Source organism: Octopus bimaculoides, chromosome 9, assembly GCF_001194135.2.
Source record: "Octopus bimaculoides isolate UCB-OBI-ISO-001 chromosome 9, ASM119413v2, whole genome shotgun sequence".
Taxonomy (NCBI): domain Eukaryota; kingdom Metazoa; phylum Mollusca; class Cephalopoda; order Octopoda; family Octopodidae; genus Octopus; species Octopus bimaculoides.
This window is the reverse complement of record NC_068989.1, coordinates 36717517-36730830: the sequence shown is the minus strand read 5'-3', so window position 1 is coordinate 36730830 and position 13314 is coordinate 36717517. Positions and strand designations below refer to the sequence as shown.

At 38.7% G+C, this 13314-nt stretch overlaps 1 protein-coding gene across 5 annotated transcripts in view; it reads right to left on the bottom strand.

Annotated features, from left to right (window-relative positions):
• The window catches only part of LOC106877348 (centrosomal protein CCDC61), a 107103-nt gene that overhangs the window by 65755 nt on the left and 28034 nt on the right, over positions 1 to 13314 (bottom strand). Inside the window, exon 1 of one of the 5 annotated variants that reach the window (XM_052970641.1) lies at positions 12294 to 12546. The exons of 1 other annotated variant lie outside the window; for it this stretch is intronic. The gene's annotated coding sequence lies outside the window, so the exon portion shown is untranslated. Of the gene's footprint in view, positions 1 to 11679; positions 11759 to 12275; positions 12547 to 13314 lie in introns of those variants that run through there. 3 more of the 5 variants (XM_052970639.1, XM_052970642.1, XM_052970644.1) reach the window with 3 other exon arrangements.

The window sequence follows — 13314 nt, the reverse complement described above, 5'->3', positions numbered from 1 at the left end:
TTCCTTGTCTTGACATCATATGATAGTTGTAAATGATTGTCACTGTCTTACAAGCAGAGTAATTTGTTCCCATGAAGAAATATTACTTTGCTTGGAAACAGGTGAGGGTTGGCAACAGGAAGGGCATCCAGCCATAGAAAATCTGCCTCAATAAACTTCATTTGACCCATGCAGGCAAGGAAAAGTAAACATAAAACAATGATGATGATGATGATGATGATGATAATTTTTTGTTAGTTCATATTACATGCACTTTTCCAGGCTAGCATGAGTCAGATGAATACATATTGCTGAGATACAACCAGAGACCCTTTCTTCTGCTTTTGAAGTAAGAGCATTTTCATTTCAATCATTTTCAAAAGTGCAGAGCCACTAAACAATGTTGACAGTGAAATGATAACAGACAAAACCAACTGTAACTCAGTGATTTTTCATGTAATCACAGAATGTAAACGTTCACACTCACACATACACATACATTGATAATAGGCACCAGCATGGCTGTGTGACAAAAAGTTTGTTTTCCAACTAAACAGTTCTGGGTTCAGTTACACTGCATGGTACCTTGGTTAAGTGTCTTCTACTACAACCCTAGGCCAACCAAAACCTTGAGGGGATTTGGTAGATAGAAACTGAAAGAAGCCTACTTTGATGATGTGCGTGTGTGCACTATATATATATATATAGGTGCAGGAGTGGCTGTGTGGTAAGTAGCTTGCTTATCAACCACATGGTTCTGGGTTCAGTCCCACTGCATGACACTTTGGGCAAGTGTCTTCTACTATAGCCTCGGGCCGACCAAAGCGTTGAGTGGATTTGGTAGATGGAAACTGAAAGAAGCCCATTGTATATATATGTATATATATATATATATGCATGTGTGTGTATATGTTTGTGTGTCTGTGTTTGTCCCCCCAACATCGCTTGACAACCGATGCTGGTGTGTTTACGTCCCTGTAACTTAGCGGTTCGGCAAAAGAGACCAATAGAATAAGTACTAGGCTTCCAAAGAATAAGTCCTGGGGTTGATTTGCTCGACTAAAGGCGGTGCTCCAGCATGGCCGCAGTCAAATGACTGAAACAAGTAAAAGAATAAGAGAAAGAATATATATATATATATATATATATATAATGGAGCCAGTATGATTCACTGGATGGGTAGCCAGTGTGCATATACAACAGAGTGTAAGTGATTTGAGAGAAAAACTGGATATACGTAGCATCAGATGTAGTGTGCAACAGAGAAGACTGCACTGGTATGGTCGTGTAATACATATGAATGAAGATAGTTGCATCAAGAGGAACCAAGCTCTAATTCTAGAGGGAATATGAGGAAAGGATAGACCCAAGAAGACGCGGGACAAAGTGGTGAGAAAGGATCTACAGACATTGGGACTCACAGAAGGGATGACAGGAGACTAAGACTCCTGGTCGTTTGCTGTGCGAAGTAAAAGCATGGTTGCTGTTGCATACAAGCTCGTCCCTTGGAACCCTCCCCAGCTGAGCATCCCTAATCTTGCAGGTACATAGGTACTGTTGCCACATAAAAAGCACATGTGCTGGTGCTGCGTAAGAATACCCAGTACACTCTGTGAAGTAGATGGCATTAGGAAGGACATCCACCCATAGAAACCATACCAAAACAGACATGGAGCCTGAACAGCTCTTCAGCTGGTCAGCTCCTGTCAAACCGTCCAACCCATACCAGCATGGAAAACGGATATTAAATGATGATGATGATCATTGTCATCATTTGGCATCCACTTTCCATGCTGGTATGGGTAGGATGGTCTGACAGAGAACTTATGAGCTGTAAGACTGCACTGAGCTCCAATGTCATCTTTTGCATTATTTCTATGGTTGGATGCCTTTCCTAAGCCAACCACTTTACAGAATGTACTGGGTGCTTTTTAACACGTGTGTGTGTGTATGTGTGTGCATGTGTGTGTGTGTTACTATCTTCTTGCTTTGACATTGCGTAATAGTTGTAAATGAGTATTACCATTATGCAAGTAGTGTCTTTCATTAACAATCTTCCATGAAAGCATGTCTGGCTATGAGGACACATTACCTTATTTGAAAATAGGTGAGAGTTAGTAACAGGAAGGGCATCTGGCTGAAGAAAATCTGCCTCAATAATTCCATCCAACCCATGCAAGCATGGAAAAGTAGATGTTAAAACGATGATGATGATGTATACAATGGGCGTCTTATACTTTTTTGTCTACCAAATTCATAAGGCTCTACTCAGACTGGGGCTATAGCAGAAGACACTTGCCCCAAGTGCCGTGCAATGGAATTGAACTTGAAACCACATGGTTGCAAAGCAAACTTCTTAACCATGCTGCTATTATTGTGCATATACATGTTTACATGTTTAACCCTTTAGCATTTAAACCAGCCTTGTCCAGCCCAAATATTCTACATGACTTATGTTTAAACTGGCCAAATCTGACCTCTCATACCCACTCTACATTGTCATTCTAAAAATAAACAATCACCACATTGAAACCTCAAAGCTTTGTGATTATAGATAATTAATTCAAAACAAAGGGGAAAATAAGGCATTATATTTGATGAAGTTATCTGAATGCTAAAAGATTAAAACATATTTTAGTGGGTGTATAAATGTTTTAAATAGAGAAATGTGAAAAGGCATAGCTGTGCAATTCAGAAATTCACTTCCCAACCACGCAGTTCTAAGTTCAATCTACAGAGCAGCACTTTGGAGCAGTGATTTTTACTATGGCATTCAAATTCAGTTTGCAAAGCATTTTAACATTCACTTTTCCATGCTGTCATGGAGTTCATTGGGAAAAATTTCCTACAACTAGGTGCTCTTCCTGTTGTTCCTATGCTGCCAACTCACACTTGTTTCCAAGCAAGGCATTATTTCCTCCTAACCAGACATAGAAAAGATTACACCACATGTATAATGATCATGGTCACTTACACTATAGATATATGTCCATTTTCTTTCAGTTTCCATCTACAAAATCTACAAACAAGGCTTTGGTTGGCTCATATCTATAGAAGACAATTGGCCAAAGTGCCACACAGTGGGACTGAATCCAAAATATGGTTAGGAAGCAAACTTCTTAACCACACAACCATGCCTCTCTGTGTGTGCGTGCGTGTATAGAGGCATGTGGCTTAGTGGTTAGGGTATTCAGCGCACACGATCATGAGTGATTTCTGGCAGTACTTTGTGTCCTTGAGCAGGACTATTTATCTCGCACTGCTCCAGTCCGCTCAAATGGCAAAAATGGGCTGTGCCTGTAATTCAAAGGGTCAGCCTTGTCATGTTCCGTGTCTTGCTGAATCTCCCTGAGAATTACATGAAGAGCACATATGTCTGTTGGGTGCTAGCCACTTGCACATTAATTTCATGAGCAGCTGTTCCATTAATCAGATCAACTGGAACACTCATTGTAACCAATGGAGTACCAGTTATTTGTTTTAGACATATATATATATATATATATATATATATACACACACACGTGTGTGTGCATATATCTATCTTTTACTGATGTATATTGCTAAAAGATGTAGACATCAGAAAGAAAAAAACATTTAAATATGCTTAAATAAAAATACCTTGTATAGTATTTGTTCTGCCCGAGTTGCACAGAGATATAATTTAAAAACTACAATATACCAAACTAATTAGTTACCGTGTTGTTATACTATGTTCTTTTTTACTTGTTTTTCAAATTCAGTAGTCTATTGATAGTTGCACAGACCTAAAACTCCACACAACAGATTTTAAATAAGACAAAAAATTCCAACTATTTAATTCATACACATACATAAACATACAAATATATACACATATGGAAACAAACAGATATGCCCACAGAGATATACACCCATACATAAACATACAAATATACACACATACATAAACAAACAGATATGCCCACAGAGATATACACAGATATACATCCATCCATAGACAAACAGACATACTCTCATAAACACACATGCAGATACACACACATACACATGTATGTGTGTGTGTGTGTGTGTGTGTGTATATACATACATACATACATACATACAAACACTGATATAATACCCATTCAGATATACATGCATAAACATACATATACAGATATACACCCATACACACAGAGATATGCACACGTACATATACACACAGATATGCACAGATACACAGACACACACAATCACATACAAACATTACAGAGATATACACACACATGCATACACCAACTTAATTTTTTTGTCAGAGTGACTTATGAGAAATTTCTCGTACACACCACCTTGTTAACAATAGCTTAGTTATTCCTAACAGTAATTCAATGCTTTAAAAAGACACTTTGTTTTGTCTCTACACACAAGGAAATATTAGATTTAAAACTTTTCATTTTGCTATATATACATATACTTATATATATGTATATTAATTGTAATATACGAACTAATTTTATCAAGAGAAATATTTGGAACCATTGTACACAGAGAAATATGCATGCATAAGCTGAAATGTATCAACTATAAAGTTACATTATAATTGTTCTAGAAATGGAGTTGATTAAACCATGAATGTGCGTAACAAAATATTTTCTGCAAACGACTCAATAGAAAATCCTTTAGCAGAGAGATTTGTAGTGGTATTTTAATGAAGTTTATACAAAACCATCATGTTAGCAGAACTTAGTGGTTGTATGATTAGAAGTTTGCTTCAAAACTGCATGGTCTCACGTTCAGTTTCACTGTATGGCACCTTGGGCAAGTGTCTTCTACTATAGCCTTGGGCCAACCAAAGACTTGTAAGTAGCTTTAGTACACAGAAACAGAAAGAAGACTGTCATGTATGTATGTGTGTGTGTGTGTGTGTATATATATATATATATATATATATATATATATACACACACACACACAGACACACACATACAACAAACTTCTTTCAGTTTCCATCGACCAGCACCACTCCCAAAACTTTGATCAGCCTGCAGCTGTAGTAGAAGACTTGCCCAAGATGCCATGCAGTGGAATTGAACTTGAAACTACAAGGTTGAGAAGCAAGCACCTTAGCCATACAACCATGCTTGCAACTAGATACAGTAAAAATAATTCACGTTGTCTTCCTCTTCATCTCCACCTCCATTCCATCTTAGATTAAGAAAAGATAACAGCTAAAGCAATGCTATCAAGAGAAATGAATGAATAAAGAAATATTTATAAAGTGCTGTCACAGCTAAAAGTCAGATGCAAGCATGAAGAAACAGAATGCTAGAATTCAATCTGTTTCAAAGCTGGCTGAATGGTGTCATTGATCCTCGTGATATTACAAGCATTAATTGTCCCCAATTACTGTGCATGTATATGTGTGTATGTGTGGATATATATATATATATATATATATATATATATATATATATATATATATATATATATATATACATATATATTAGAAAGGGGAAATGAACAAGAAAAACACATGGTATCACTTCAGAGCATGTAATTTATAATTCAAACATAATTGCAGACTTGTTAGAGCAACTAAGGGATACAGAAATAATGCATAGTGTCTTACAATTGTTTCTAAAATAGTTGTGCATATGGTGCATAGGTCATTGAGTAAAGATTTCCATACAAGCCAACTATACCGTTTTCAGAGAGGAAAAGTTAAGGAATATCCTTAATAAAGGATATATATAAATTATTTATAAGGATTCAGTAGTATGCCAGGTAAGGCTAGGTACGATAACAGAATTCACAACAATAGATGTATCAAGTATTGGTAGGATACTGTAAATATGTTAGTACCAAATCTAATTAAAGCTGTGGATCCAACTCTAAGGTTAGTTCCAGAGGTGGCATACGTATCAAAAGAAAATACAAATGGCATTTAAAAGTTAGGCCATGTGTTCTATATATATATGTTTGGTGATGCAAAAGCAGGAAATATAGAACTCAAAATATGAGTATATGTATATTTTCATTAATATTTAGCAGAAGCAACAGAGTGACTCAAGAGTCGAGAGTTTCATGCATTGGCAGCCAACGCATAAAACTCTCAACCCTTGAGTAATTCTGTTGCTTCTACTAAATAAAAATATATATATACACATGTGCACACGTATATTATATATGTGTATATATATATATATATATATATATATATATATATATATATAATGTACTGTTCAGTTGTTGGTAAGATGAACAAAAAAGTACTCCATCCAGCAAGCGATAAGATATCGTTTACAATAATCCCTCAAATATCACGAGTGTTACGTTCCAAAATAGGGGCAATAGGTGAAAATTTGTGAAGTAGAAACAGTACAGTATTTTTTTTAATTATTTTTACAATTTGCATATATTTATTTTATTATAAATGCAAAACAACACCACAAAGGAATCGACGCAAGCTTAAATAATAAACCGCAATATGGCACAATATAGCAAGGGATTACTGTAAATGTATACTGCTATGCTCAGATAGTAGAGGAATCGAATGTAGTGCACCATGTTCAAGCCTGCAATCGTTCAGGCTCAAAGAAACATGGGTACTCTGTAAAAAAATAAGAGTGAACACAAAACAGAAAAAAAAACAAACCAAAAGGAAACTTGGAAAGAAAGGAGGAAGGATAAGAGTTATGTCCCTTCGTCCTGTTAGATGATGGGGTGGGGGTGATTGAGAAAACTGGCCTAAGGGCCCATTTGTGCATATATATATATATTCAGGTGCACTACTACTCATCAGCAAAAGTAGCCAAGAGTGCACAAACAGTACATAGAATAATGCACAGGAATTGAACAGGTCTGGCTGTGTGGTAAGTTTGCTTCTCAACCACATAGTTCTAAGTTCAGTTCCACTGCATGGCATGTTGGGCAAGTGTCTTCTATAGCCTCAGGCAAACCAAAACCTTGTGAGTGGATTTGGTAGTGAGAAATTGAAAAAAGTTCATTGTGTGTGTGTGTGTGTGTGTGTGTGTATATCATCATCATTTAATGTCCGCTTTCCATGCTAGCATGGGTTGGACGATTTGACTGGGGACTAGCGAAGTGGATGGTTATACCAGACTCCAATCTGATCTGGCAGAGTTTCCTCAGCTGGATGCCCTTCCTAATGCCAACCACTCCAAGAATGTAGTGGGTGCTTTTTACGTGCCACCAGCACGAGGGCCAGTCTGGCAGTACTGGCAACAGCCACGCTCGAATGGTGTTTTTTTACGTGCCACCTGCACAGGAGTCAGCCAATGTTTTGTTCACATGCCACTGGCACCATTGCCAGTAAGGCGAAGCTGGAAACGATTGTGCTCAAATGGTGCTTTTTACGTGCCACTGGTACAAGAGCGAGACCGCTGCTCTGGCAGTGATCCCACCCAGACGGTGCTGTTAGCGCTCCACTGGCACGTGTGCCAGTCATCGAATTTGGTTCAGTTTCGATCTCACTTGCTCCAACAGGTCTTCGCAAGCTGAGTTTAGTGTCCAATGAAGGAAGGTTGGCATGGATGCCAGTCAACGAATTTGGTTCAATTCTCGATTTCACTTGCCTCAACAGCTCTTCGCAAGCAGGGTTTTGTGTCCAATGAAGGAAAGGCCACACCCCTGGTAAAGGCCACAGGTTATGATCTCACTTGTCTTGCTGGGTCTTCTCACACACCGCATACTTCCACAGGTCTCTGTCACTAGTCATTGCCTCGGTGAGGCCTAATGTTTGAAGGTCGTGCTTCACCACCTCAGCCCAGGTCTTCCTGGGTCTACCTCTTTCACAGGTACTCTCAACTGCTAGGCTGTGGTACTTTTTCACACAGCTATCCTCACCCGTTCTTGCCACATGACCATACCAGCGTAATCATCTCTCTTGCACACCACAACTGATGCTTCTTAGGTTCAACTTTTCTCTCAAGGAACTTACACTCTGTCAAGTATGCACACTGACATTACACATCCATCGGAGTATACTGGCTTCATTCCTTGCGAGCTTACGCATGTCCTCAGCAGTCATGGCCCATGTTTCACTGCCATGTAGCATGGCTGTTCGTACACATGCGTCATGCAGTCTGCCTTTTACTCTGAGCAAGAGGCCCTTTGTCACCATCAGAGGTAAGAGCTCTCTGAACTTTGCCCAGGCTATTATTCTAGCAGCTACACTTTCAGTGCCCCCTCCCCCACTACTGACTAGGTAATGGAAGCTATCAACTACTTCTAGTTTTTCTCCCTGGAATGTGGCAGAAGTATTTCTCTGCACATTTTCAGTGTTTATTGCTCCTGAGCATCTGCCACATACAAAAACTATCTTGCTAGTTAGCCTTCCTTTCATATTGCTGCACCTCTTATGTGCCCATAGCTTACACTGGGTACATCTTATAGAGTTTCTACCTTCACCTTTTCTACAGATCGAGCAGGACCATCTACCTGAAGGGGTTTGTGGTTTGTCTACCTTCCTACTTATTAGGACTTTGGTTTTAGCTAGGTTGACTCTAAGACTCTTCGATTCTAATCCTTGCTTCCACACCTGAAACTTCTCCTCTAGTTCTGATAGTGACTCAGCAATTAGAGATATGTCATCAGCATAGAGGAGCTCCCAGGGGCAACCTGTCTTGAATTCCTCTGTTATTGCCTGGAGGACTATGATAAATAGGAGGGGGCTGAGGACTGAACATTGGTGGACCCCTACCTCTATCCGGAATTCTTCACTGTACTTGCTGCCAACCCTCACCTTACTGACAGTGTCCTTGTACATGGCTTGCACAGCTCTCACTAACCATTCATCTATCCCTAGTTTCCTCATTGATCACCAGATAAGGGAGCAGGGCACCCTGTCAAAGGCTTTTTCCATGTCAATGAAAGCCAGGTACAGAGGTTTATCTTTGGCTAAGTATTTCTCCTGCAGCTGTCTTACCAGAAATATAGCATTACTGGTGCTTTTCTCTGGCACGAACCCAAACTGCACCTCATCTAAACTGACTCGCTCCCTAATTAGTTAGGCTATGATCCTCTTCATGACCTTCATTACCTGGTCCAACAACTTGATACCTCTGTAATTGTTTGTGTCTAAAGCATCACCTTTACCTTTGTAGCAGCTGACTATGGTGCTGCTACACCAGTCATCGGGTATGACTCATTTGTGTATCACGTGGTTAACTATACGGGTGACTAGGCTATAGCCGACACTGCCAGAGATTTTGAGCATCTCTGCGGTGATTCCAGATGGGCCGGGGACTTTCCCTGTCTTCATACTCTTGATTGCTTTATATACCAAGGTACTGTCAATTAAGATAGCTGGTCCCTCTGTTGGGTTGACATTCGGCAGACTCTCTTTCTCCCATTCATTCTCTTTATTAAGCAACCTTTCATAGTGGCGTCTCCAAACCTCTCTCTTTGCAGCTTCGTTTAGTCCAAGTGAGCCATCATCCATTCGGACACATTTCTCTCGTACATCACAATTCTCTCACACTGTCTTGCAACATGAAATACCTCAAGTCTTTGGTCCTCATGGCGCAAAACATTGGCAATTTTTTTTCTTATCTGCTTCTCCTCTGGCTAAGTAAACCTGTCTCCTAGCTTCCCTTTTGGCAGTTTGATACAATTCCCTGCTACCACCGTTCTTCCAGTCCTTCCAAGCCTGTTTCTTTTGTCTAATAGCCCTGTCAGCCAAATTGTTCCACCACCACGTTACTTTGGGTCGAGAGGGGACTTTGCACCAGCCACAGACCTGGTCAGTGGCTCTCAGCAGGATGTCCTGTAGAAACCTCCAGTAGTCTTCCACATTATGTGACGCTATATCCCCTTCTATTTCGGCGAAGGCTTCGAGTAACATGTCTCTAAATCTCTGTCCATTTGCAGGATCTTTAAGCTTCCAGACCCTTCTCCTCTGGGCTGGTCTATTTCTGGGCATCCATTTAGCCCTGATCCCGAAGTTGCTAACTACTAATCTGTGTTGAGGGGTACATTCTTCGCCTGGGAAGGTTTTGCCATTTATAAGCAGTCCTCTTTCCCTTTTTCTGGCGAGGATGTAGTCAATTTGGCTAGTGTGTCTGTCGGAACAGTAGGTGACTAGGTGACAGGCAGGTTTCCTGAAGTTGGTATTGCAAACCATAAGATCATTTGCATCACAGAACTCCAACAGTCTGGTTCCCTTCTCATTTCGGGAACCAAAGCCATAGCCTCCATGTACGCCATGGAAGCCCCCTGCATGTTGTCCAACATGTCTATTGAAATCACCAGCCACAAAGAGAAGGTCCCTGTCATTTGTCAACGAGGTAGTCTGCAATAGGGTGTCATAGTATGCTTCGCTGGATGTATAATGTCAGTGTGCATGTACAACAGAGTGTAAGCATCTTGAGAGAAAAACTGGGCATAAGAGGCATCAGATGTGGTGTGCAAGAGAGATGACTGCACAGGTATGATCATGTAATGGATATGGACAGCTGCGTAAATAAGTGCCAATCTCTAACTGTGGAGAGAACCTGTGGGAGAGGTAGATCCAGGAAGACATGGGATGAGGTGGTGAAACATGATCTTCTAATGTTGGGTCTTATGGAAGTGATGACAAGTGATCAAGACCTATGGCAACTTGTTGTGCTTCAGAAGACTCATCAAGCCAAGTGAAATCGTAGTTGTGGCTGGTGACACATAAAAGGCACCCACTATACTAATGGAGTGTAGGAAGGGCATCCAGCTGTAGAAACAAAGACAAAATCAGACTGGAACCTAGTACAGCTCTCTGGCTTACCAGTTCCAGTCAAACCGTCTAACCCAGTGGTTCTCAACCAGAGTCCATATAAGATTTTGGGAGGGGTCTATGCAACAAAATAGTAAATTGGAGATCCACAATAGTATTTTAATGGCTCCTAAAAAAAATTTGCTTCAGATGGATGTATTGGTATGTATCGCAAGAAACAGCTGGGATTATTTCTCTAATATTCTACATAATTCACCCTACACCAGTGAATGTGTGAAAAACAAAATAGAAATTTTGAAAGAAATATCTATGAAACATTTTTAAACATCAAATGGTTATGGGGGTCCACCAGAATAATATGATAACGAAAGGGATCCAGAGATAAACATTTTTTCTTTAATGGTTGAGAACCCCTTGTTTAACCCATACCAGCATGGGAAGCGGACGCTAAATGATAATGATGATGATAAGAGTGTAACGATGGATTTGCTGGCGATATATTGGTTTTCACTGAGATTACCTTGTACCTTGTAATATAAAGAAATACCAGGTGATGTGATTAGTGTGCGATGTACTTACCAGTTGATAAAATTACATGCGATGAATTTATAGCAAACCGTCCGAGAAAGTCATTGAAAGACCAGGTGGAAGTGATAAACAGATCGACAGGTTGATTGGCAGTTATTTCTAGCACCTAGAGGCAGGTTGTTACTGTTGTTAGCGTGTTTATTGTTTGAAAACTGGACATCTCGCAACCGATAATAACAGAATAATAGAAAAATAAACAAAGACCTGGAGCATAAATAATTTCTTGCAGAAATCTAATATTTATAAAGTAAGGAATTGTGTTAATGCCTTTCCGATAACATGGTTGTGATAAGTTAAACGATATCTTAACGGTATAATATTAAAATTGTATAAAATCTTCTGAAGTTCGGTTTAATCGATATCAACTTTTCGACTACGCTTCCAATTAAAATTACTTAGATCAAATGGTTAATGTCACTCACATCAATCTCAATTGTCCTCCAATATAAGTAAAAACTTTTCGAGGGGAACACCAGTTTCCCTTGGCTTGCAGTTTAAGGGTGTTTCCATTTGTATTTTGATTATTTCTTGGTTTCCGTTTTAATTACAAATTAATTTACAAAAAAATAATCTTTTGTAAATAAATCTATAATTTGAAATGAAGGTGCAATACAAAAATAAAGACGATATACTTATAACCCAACGGAAATGTTTGATTTGGGGATTAACAATTTGGCCATATATACAAATAATACGGTTTGTGCAGAACAGATATATAATAAAAACCATAGAAGTTATTATCAAGTCACAACTTGCCTCGGAGCATACAACTGTATATATATTAGTCAAACTAATACACCTTGATTGTTGTTGCCTCACCTGTCTGGTTTGCTTTTTGTGTTCTTTTTGTACAATTTTGAACCTATATATATATATATATATATATATATATATATATATATATATAAATATAAAGAGGGGGAGAGAGAGAGAACATTGTGAATGCACGGTTAGGTTCATAAACCTGATTTAGTTTTGTTTCTTGGATTGTTAATATAGAGTTAGGGTGAACACATACCTGGTTTTGTTTTGTTACCTGAGTGTTTTTGTGTTGTTTTGTTTCTCACATCATCGATAAAGTAGCCCGGATATTTAAGAGACACAAAAATTAGTTATGAAGGTATCAACAATCCCAGGAACTTATAATTATGTCATCTTAGTAGAGCTGAATAAATTTTAAAAAGAAAAATGTAGAAATATGAATACTTTTAGTCAGTTATATTGTAGTAGGTTGATGGTTGATGTTTGAAGCAAGCGCCATATGCAGATAACAAGACGATTGTTCTGATTGGACAGAGACTGAACCTATGGAAGACTGTACACTGAAACTTAGTAAAAATTTACAGTGGACTTATAAAAACAGAGGAAACCTTTACCAAATATCTTTTATCAACTTTCGTGATTTGATTTTTTTTTTAATATGCCATCTTTTATGTTCCTGACTGGATACTAATTGTATGTCTATTTACTCAGTCGTTCTTTCAAAAAGATATCGGTAAGTACTGTGAAAGGTATGTTTTGTTGAGGAGGTCTAATAAGAACGAAAAGTGTCCGATGTTGTCTCCCGTACTTGACATAATGATTAAATGTGATGCAGCAACAAGTTTTATCTGTGAACAGGTCGCGGTTTCAAAGCGACGAAAATATTTGTTTAATGTTTACATCTTGAGCCGGAAATGAAAATCCAAAAAGAAAAATACTGGAATGTGTGTAAAACAATGTGTAGGAAACGAATATGAACAAAAAAATGCGCGCAAAGCAACGGGAGGGTGGGGAGAGGACTTCGGAAAATTCACAAGATCCGAGTTTTTCCCTCGTAACTTTTAGGAAAATGAGTTTTTTTTCAATGAAATTTTATAGAAATACCTTTCAAACGGCATACATTACGATTATAAAGAAATTTGTGGGGAAAATCTATTCCAAGGGGGTGAGGAGAGGACTTCGGAAAATTCACAAAATCCGAGTTTTTCCCTCATAACTTTTGGGAAAATGGGGGCTTTTTTCAATGAAATTTCAAGGAAATCTCAAAGGGCATACATTACGATTATAAAGAAATT